Genomic DNA, 9514 nt, shown 5'->3' on the forward strand with positions numbered 1-9514 from the left:
TGTGTGTGTGTGTGTGTATGTGTGTGTGTGTGTGTGAGTGTGTGTGTGTGTATGAGAATGGGTGTGTGACAGATAGATCGAGAGAGAGAGGTTTTTTCTCTTCAATTCACATTTATGACAGGTTAGTTAGTGGTTAGTTAGTGGTTAGTTAGTGGTTAGTTAGTGGTTAGTTAGGGGTTAGTTAGTGGTTAGTTAGTGGTTAGTTAGTGGTTAGTTAGTGGTTAGTTAGGGGTTAGTTAGTGGTTAGTTAGTGGTTAGTTAGTGGTTAGTTAGGGGATAGTTAGTGGTTAGTTAGTGGTTAGTTAGGGGTTAGTTAGTGGTTAGTTAGGGGTTAGTTAGTGGTTAGTTAGTGGTTAGTTAGGGGTTAGTTAGTGGTTAGTTAGGGGTTAGTTAGTGGTCAGTTAGTGGTCAGTTAGGGGTTAGTTAGTGGTTAGTTAGTGGTCAGTTAGTGGTTAGTTAGGGGTTAGTTAGGGGTTAGTTAGTGGTTAGTTAGTGGTTAGTTAGGGGTTAGTTAGTGGTTAGTTAGGGGTTAGTTAGTGGTCAGTTAGTGGTTAGTTAGTGGTTTAATGACATGGCTCCATTGTTCTCCGCTGACCTTAAATAAAACACCTGACAGGTTAGTTAGTGGTTAGTTAGTGGTTAGTTAGTGGTTAGTTAGGGGTTAGTTAGTGGTTAGTTAGTGGTTAGTTAGTGGTTAGTTAGTGGTTAGTTAGGGGTTAGTTAGTGGTTAGTTAGGGGTTAGTTAGTGGTTAGTTAGTGGTTAGTTAGGGGTTAGTTAGTGGTTAGTTAAGGGTTAGTTAGTGGTCAGTTAGTGGTTAGTTAGGGGTTAGTTAGTGGTTAGTTAGGGGTTAGTTAGTGGTTAGTTAGGGGTTAGTTAGTGGTCAGTTAGTGTTCAGTTAGGGGTTAGTTAGTGGTTAGTTAGTGGTTAGTTAGGGGTTAGTTAGTGGTTAGTTAGTGGTTAGTTAGGGGTTAGTTAGTGGTTAGTTAGGGGTTAGTTAGTGGTTAGTTAGGGGTTAGTTAGGGGTTAGTTAGTGGTTAGTTAGTGGTTAGTTAGGGGTTAGTTAGTGGTTAGTTAGTGGTTAGTTAGGGGTTAGTTAGTGGTTAGTTAGTGGTTAGTTAGGGGTTAGTTAGTGGTTTAATGACATGGCTCCATTGTTCTCTGCTGACCTTAAATAAAACACCTGACAGGTTAGTTAGTGGTTAGTTAGTGGTTAGTTAGTGGTTAGTTAGGGGTTAGTTAGTGGTTAGTTAGTGGTTAGTTAGTGGTTAGTTAGTGGTTAGTTAGGGGTTAGTTAGTGGTTTAATGACATGGCTCCATAGTTCTCCGCTGACCTTAAATAAAACACCTGACAGGTTAGTTAGTGGTTAGTTAGTGGTTAGTTAGTGGTTAGTTAGGGGTTAGTTAGTGGTTAGTTAGTGGTTAAACGCCCCATATCGTTCCAGTAACCACTAGGTTGTGATGTCACAGCCATGTTACTCATTAACAGTCTGACTGACTATGTCAGACTTCATTTGATATACATAATCAAAGCAAAGTGGACACCTCTGTAATACCTGGGGACCATCAGGTGAAAGGACACCTCTGTAATACCTGGGGGACCATCAGGTGAAAGGACACCTCTGTAATACCTGGGGACCATCAGGTGAAGGACACCTCTGTAATACCTGGGGGACCATCAGGTGAAGGACACCTCTGTAATACCTGGGGACCCTCAGGTGAAAGGACACCTCTGTAATACCTGGGGGACCATCAGGTGAAAGGACACCTCTGTAATACCTGGGGGACCATCAGGTGAAAGGACACCTCTGTAATACCTGGGGACCATCAGGTGAAGGACACCTCTGTAATACCTGGGGGACCATCAGGTGAAGGACACCTCTGTAATACCTGGGGGACCATCAGGTGAAAGGACACCTCTGTAATACCTGGGGGACCATCAGGTGAAGAACACCTCTGTAATACCTGGGGACCATCAGGTGAAAGGACACCTCTGTAATACCTGGGGACCATCAGGTGAAAGGACACCTCTGTAATACCTGGGGGACCATCAGGTGAAAGGACACCTCTGTAATACCTGGGGACCATCAGGTGAAGGACACCTCTGTAATACCTGGGGACCATCAGGTGAAAGGACACCTCTGTAATACCTGGGGACCACCAGGTGAAAGGACACCTGTCACGTCCTGATCAGTAAAAGGGGTTATTTGTTATTGTAGTTTGGTCAGGGCGTGGCAGGGGGTGTTTGTTTTATGTGTTTCGGGGTTTTCGGTTTATGTTTTCTATTTCTATGTGGGTTTTCTAGTTTGTCTATTTCTATGTTAGTTTTGGGAAACGACCTCCAATTAGAAGCAGCTGGTTGTCGTTGCCTCTAATTGGAGGCCATATTTAGGTGGGTTTATTTTCTCTCTTGTGTTTGTGGGTGGTTGTTCCATGTATAGTCTATGTACCTTACAGGACCCGTTTTTTTCGTCGTGCTTTTTCTTCAGCGTTCATTTCTTTAATAAATCAAGAAGATGATTCACATCCCCGCTGCAGTTTGGTCCGATCATTGCGACGCTTATGACAACACCTCTGAAATAGCAGGTTTCAATAGTCATTCATCTATTATCATGTAATCAGAAACAGACACCTCATCTCTCTGTAATACCTAGGAAACTGGCAGCTAGTCAACATCCTGGTCCCAAGGGACAACCTATTCCCTATCTAGTTCACTAGTTTTGATCAGAGTCCATAGGGTGAGTGATATTTGGTACACACCTTATCTATGATCTAGAACCCTAGACTGGCAGCTATTCAGAAGCCTGGCTGTCGTGGCAATGAGACACAGCTAGTCGACTGGAAAGGACAACGGTGTATTGTCCTGGAGGTGACGTCATCATTTCTTATCTCCTGTACAGAACTCTTCCACACAGCAGCAGGTGACCTGGTTTGTCTGTCTCTGGGGGAAGACTGTTTCAGCAGGTGACCTGGTGTGTCTGTCTCTGGGGAAGACTGTTTCAGCAGGTGACCTGGTGTGTCTGTCTCTGGGGGAAGACTGTTTCAGCAGGTGACCTGGGAAGACTGTTTCAGCAGGTGACCTGGTTTGTCTGTCTCTGAGGAAGACTGTTTCAGCAGGTGACCTGGTGTGTCTGTCTCTGGGGAAGACTGTTTCAGCAGGTGACCTGGTTTGTCTGTCTCTTGGGAAGACTGTTTCAGCAGGTGACCTGGGAAGACTGTTTCAGCAGGTGACCTGGGAAGAGTGTTTCAGCAGGTGACCTGGTGTCTCTGTCTCTGGGGAAGACTGTTTCAGCAGGTGACCTGGTTTGTCTGTCTCTGGGGAAGACTGTTTCAGCAGGTGACCTTGTTTGTCTGTCTCTGGGGAAGACTGTTTCAGCAGGTGACCTGGTTTGTCTGTCTCTGGGGAAGACTGTTTCAGCAGGTGACCTGGTGTGTCTGTCTCTGGGGGAAGACTGTTTCAGCAGGTGACCTGGTGTGTCTGTCTCTGGGGGAAGACTGTTTCAGCAGGTGACCTGGTGTGTCTGTCTCTGGGGGAAGACTGTTTCAGCAGGTGACCTGGTGTGTCTGTCTCTGGGGGAAGACTGTTTCAGCAGGTGACCTGGTGTGTCTGTCTCTGGGGAAGACAGGTGACCTGGTTTGTCTGTTTCCAAGCTAGGTATTTGACCAGGCATGCATCTCTCTCTTTCTCACCCTCCCTCTCTCCCTCCCTACCTCCATCCCTCTCTTTCTCACCCTCCCTCTCTCCCTCCCTACCTCCATCCCTCTCTTTCTCACCCTCCCTCTCTCCCTCCCTACCTCCATCCCTCTCTTTCTCACCCTCCCTCTCTCCCTCCCTACCTCCATCCCTCTCTTTCTCACCCTCCCTCTCTCCCTCCCTACCTCCATCCCTCTCTTTCTCTCTCTCTCTCTCCCACACGTTGGCCAGGAGAGTGTAGCTGTTTGTCACGTCTGCAGTCAGTCAGTCAGTCAGTCAGTCAGTCAGCCAGTCAATCACACCACTGAAGCTTTCGGGGTAAGAGAGAAGACACCTGAACACGCAGCACGAATCACTGAACAGCAGCAGAACCTGTTCAACAGCTGCTTGAAGAGGGTGGGGAGAGAAGTAGTTCACTACATTTAGTAGATTATTGAGAAGAAGTCCACTACATTTAGTAGATTTACAGGAGAGAAGTAGTTCACTACATTTAGTAGATTTAGAGAGAAGAAGTTCACTACATTTAGTAGATTTAGAGAGAAGTAGTTCACTACATTTAGTAGATTATTGAGAAGAAGTCCACTACATTTAGTAGATTTACAGGAGAGAAGTAGTTCACTACATTTAGTAGATTTAGAGAGAAGAAGTTCACTACATTTAGTAGATTTAGAGAGAAGTAGTTCACTACATTTAGTAGATTTAGAGGAGAGAAGTAGTTCACTACATTTAGTAGATTTACAGGAGAGAAGTAGTTCACTACATTTAGTAGATTTACAAGAGAGAAGTAGTTCACTACATTTAGTAGATTTACAGGAGAGAAGTAGTTCACTACATTTAGTAGATTTACAAGAGAGAAGTAGTTCACTACATTTAGTAGATTTAGAGGAGAGAAGTAGTTCACTACATTTAGTAGATTTACAAGAGAGAAGTAGTTCACTACATTTAGTAGATTTACAGGAGAGAAGTAGTTCACTACATTTAGTAGATTTAGAGGAGAGAAGTAGTTCACTACATTTAGTAGATTTACAGGAGAGAAGTAGTTCACTACATTTAGTAGATTTACAAGAGAGAAGTAGTTCACTACATTTAGTAGATTTACAGGAGAGAAGTAGTTCACTACATTTGTTGTATTCCTAGTTGTTTGGTCCAGTACCCAGGGTTCTGTATGATTTAATGGTTAACAAGGTGACTGTCTTAACTAGAGCGTTATCTCTGTCCTGTTCACTATATCATGTATGAGGGTTTTGTGTGGGAAGCATTTACAGTAGAGGGTGTTGTACGGATTCCAGGAGTTTTTAGTTACTGGGTATCTCTGGAGTTTCCAACATTGTGCAGGCCTATGAATGGGTTGTTGTTGGGGAAGGCTAGTACAGGCTAGTTGCTGGGTAGAATTGAATATTGGGATATATTGTATATCAGGGCTTCTGAGAAAAGCGTTTACGTTAGCGAGTGAGTTAGGATTTCAGGAGTTTTATTGCAGAAGTGTTAGCTTGTTGCTGGGTAGATTCTTGTCTTGTGACGGCCTCGGGTAAAGCAGGGATACCCCTCCCCCTTCCCTTCCCTTCCCTCCATCTAACCCAGAAACAAAACACTTCAGGGACTACAGCACCGCTATGAATATTCATAAACACGTGCTTAGCATGCATCTTATTACTGTACTTCTGTATTCATCGTATGCTAATTTTTACCTAGAGAGAGTCAGGATTAACCTTGTGTTTATGGGTAACAAGTGTATGAATCAAGTGTTTCAGAGAAGGAATTCTGATTTAGGGTCAGGTCTAGGATCAGGTCCTCAGGGTAGGAGTGGTGGTCTAGGATCAGGTCTCAGAGTAGGAGTGGTGGTCTAGGATCAGGTCTAGGATCAGGTAACAGGGTAGGAGTGGTTGTCTAGGATCAGGTCTAGGATCAGGTCTAGGATCAGGTCTCAGGGTAGGAGTGGTGGTCTAGGATCAGGTCTCAGGGTAGGAGTGGTGGTCTAGGATCAGGGCTCAGGGTAGCAGTGGTGGTCTAGGATCAGGTAACAGGGTAGGAGTGGTGGTCTAGGATCAGGTCTCAGGGTAGGAATGGTGGTCTAGGATCAGGTCTTAGTGTATGAGTGGCGATCTAGGATCAGGGTTCAGGGTAGAAGTGGTGGTCTAGGATCAGGTCTAGGATCAGGTCTCAGGGTAGGAATGGTGGTCTAGGATCAGGTCTCAGGGTAGGAATGGTGGACTAGGATCAGGTCTAGGATCAGGTCTCAGGGTAGGAATGGTGGACTAGGATCAGGTCTCAGGGTAGAAGTGGTGGTCTAGGATCAGGTCTAGGATCAGGTCTCAGGGTAGGAGTGGTGGTCTAGGATCAGGTATCAGGGTAGGAGTGGTGGTCTAGGATCAGGTCTAGGATCAGGTCTCAGGGTAGGAGTGGTGGTCTAGGATCAGGTCTCAGGGTAGGAGTGGTGGTCTAGGATCAGCCTCAGGGTAGGAGTGGTGGTCTAGGATCAGGGCTCAGGGTAGGATTGCTGATCTAGGATCAGGGCTCAGGGTAGGAGTGCTGGTCTAGGATCAGGGCTCAGGGTAGGAGTGCTGGTCTAGGATCAGTTCAGCCTTTTAGATCATCGTTAATAGATTAAACAGACCAGGGGAGACCTGATCCCAGATCAGCAGCACTGTTCTGAGATGCTTCATATTGTATATCCAGTCCCAGCCATGTGTCCAGTTATTCTGCAGGGTGTGGGTTATACAGGTATTCTGACTCATAACTCATAACATTAAATGGGCCCTCCAAGTCCAATAACTGGTTTGACTATTGAAGATGCACAGTTCCTTTGATTCATACTCTGGTCTGAGAGCCTGAGATTTGTCCTCCACTCCTTAAAGGAGACTTATCAGCTCAGCTGTGAGAACACACCAGGAGGGAGGGAGGGAGGGAGGGAGGGAGGGAGGGAGGGAGGGAGGGGGAACGGGAGGGGGAACGGGAGGGAGAACGGGAGGGAGAACGGGAGAGAGGGAGGGAGGGAGAACGGGAGGGAGGGAGAACGGGAGGGGGAACGGGAGGGAGGGAGAACGGGAGGGAGAACGGGAGGGAGGGAGGGAGGGAGGGAGGGAGGGAGGGAGGGAGGGAGGGGGAACGGGAGGGAGGGAGGGAGGGAGGGAGGGAGGGAGGGAGGGAGGGGGAACGGGAGGGGGAACGGGAGGGAGAACGGGAGGGAGGGAGGGAGGGAGGGAGGGGGAACGGGAGGGGGAACGGGAGGGGGAACGGGAGGGAGGGAGAACGGGAGGGAGAACGGGAGGGAGAACGGGAGGGAGAACGGGAGGGAGAACGGGAGGGAGGGAGGGAGGGAGGGAGAACGGCAGGGAGGGAGGGAGGGAGGGAGAACGGCAGGGAGGGAGGGAGAACGGCAGGGAGAACGGGAGGGAGGGAGAACGGCAGGGAGGGAGGGAGAACGGGACGGAGGATGATACTGGCAGGATAGATCTCTCTCCTTGGCAGGACCCACTGAGGAGAGATGCAGAGACACGTAGAGGTAGAGACAGAGGTAGAGACAGAGGTAGAGACAGAGACAGAGGTAGAGACAGAGACAGAGGTAGAGACAGAGGTAGAGACAGAGACAGAGGTAGAGACAGAGACAGAGGTAGAGACAGAGACAGAGGTAGAGACAGAGGTAGACAGAGACAGAGACAGAGGTAGACAGAGATAGAGACAGAGATAGAGACAGAGGTAGAGACAGAGGTAGAGATAGAGACATAGTGGAACCATCATCCATGTATATAACAGACAGTAATACACAGTGGAACCATCATCCATGTATATAACTAACAGTAATACACAGTGGAACCATCATCCATGTAAAAAAGTCAAGGGGTCTGAAAACGTTCTGAATGCACTGTACACCTTACACACCCTAATTGATAAACATGTCCACCAAAAAAAAGGTGACAAATCTTTGCTTGCTTTATTGGCTTTAAAAAGCATTCGATTTTATTTGGCACAAAGGTCTATTCTATAAAATTCTCCAAAGTGGGCTTTGTGGTGAGGTGTGAATGACTTAATAAAATGTATGTACACAGAAAACATATGTGCAATAAAAATTTAAAAAAACATCATTATTTTTGCAACGTCGAGGTGTGAGACAAGGCTGCAGTTTGAGTCCAAACCTTTTCAACATTTATATCAATGAATTAGCAGACATGTTGGAACATTCTCCAGCCCCAGGACTCACACTATTTAACACAGAGGTGAAATACCTGCTATATGCTGATGACTTGGTACTTCTATCACCAAACACAGAAGATCTTCAACAGAACCTTAACATTCTAGAGCAATATTGCTATAATTGGCCCCTGGCAGGAAATTTAAAAAAAAACTCAAATCATGATTTTCCAAAAGAATCCAAATGTCAGGAACACAAATATGAATTCACCTTGAACAACACCATAATTGAACATACAAAAAATTGACTCATACCTTGGTCTGACCATATCTGCATGTGGAAACTTTAATATGGCAGTGAACGCACTCAAAGACAAAGCCTGCAGAGAATTGTACGCAATAAAAAATCAAATGATCCAAAATCAACATTCCACCAAAAATATTTGACAGCGTAAACCTACCAATAGCTCTTTACGGAAGTGAGGCTTGTGGGCCAATCAAAAAAACTGGACTTGAAAATGTGGGACAAATTGAAGCCCTTACATGCAAAATTCTGTCTTAAAATTTTACAAGTCCAAAGAAATACACCAACTAATGCATGTAGGGCAGAATTGAGCCGCTTTCCAGTGGTGATGAAAATGCTAAAAAATATATTTAAATTTTGGCTGCACCAAAAAAAATTCAAGTCCAAATTCAAGTCTCCAATTTAAAGCAGTTCAAACCCAAGAGCAGAGGCCAGAAACAAGACCTCTCAATCAACTGGTGCTTTAAAGAATCCAAGTAAAGAATATCATGAACCAAACAAAGGACATATTTATTTATTGGATAAATTAAACAAAGTCTCAAAATGAACTCAACAGCGTTCTGACCCTAAACAGAGAATATGAATTGGCTGATTATCTCTACTCTGTTCAGAGATACGAAGCAGAGACAGATCCTTACCAAGGACAGGCTGAGTGACCACCGATTGGCAATACAAACCGGCAGACATAAAAAGACATGGCTACCCAAAGAGGAGTGTGTATTTTTTATTTAACTAGGGCAAATCAGTTAAGAACAAATTGTTATTTACAATGACAGTCTAGGAACAGTGAGTTAACTGCCTTGTTCAGGGGCAGAACGACTGATTTTTACCTTGTCAGCTCAGGGATTCGATCAAGCAACCTTTCGGTTATTGGCCCTCCACTCTAACCACTAGGCTACCTGCTGGTTACTGGCCCAATGCTCTAACCACTAGGCTACCTGCTGGTTACTGGCCCAACGCTCTAACCACTAGTCTACCTGCTGGTTACTGGTCCAACACTCTAACCACTAGACTACCTGCTGGTTACTGGCCCAACACTCTAACCACTAGGCAACCTGCTGGTTACTGGCCCAACGCTCTAGCCACTAGGCTACCTGCTGGTTACTGGCCCAACGCTCTAACCACTAGTCTACCTGCTGGTTACTGGCCCAACACTCTAACCACTAGACTACCTGCTGGTTACTGGCCCAACACTCTAACCACTAGGCTACCTGCTGGTTACTGACCCAACGCTCTAACCACTAGGCTACCTGCCACCCCTCCACTCTAACCACTAGTCTACCTACTGGTTACTGGCCCAACGCTCTAATCACTAGGCTACCTGCTGTTTACTGGCCCAACGCTCTAACCACTAGGCTACCTGCTGGTTACTGGCCCAACGCTCTAACCA

The sequence above is a fragment of the Salmo salar genome, chromosome 26 (assembly GCF_965601325.2).
Source record: "Salmo salar chromosome 26, fSalSal1, whole genome shotgun sequence".
In the NCBI taxonomy this organism is placed as follows: Eukaryota; Metazoa; Chordata; class Actinopteri; order Salmoniformes; family Salmonidae; genus Salmo; species Salmo salar.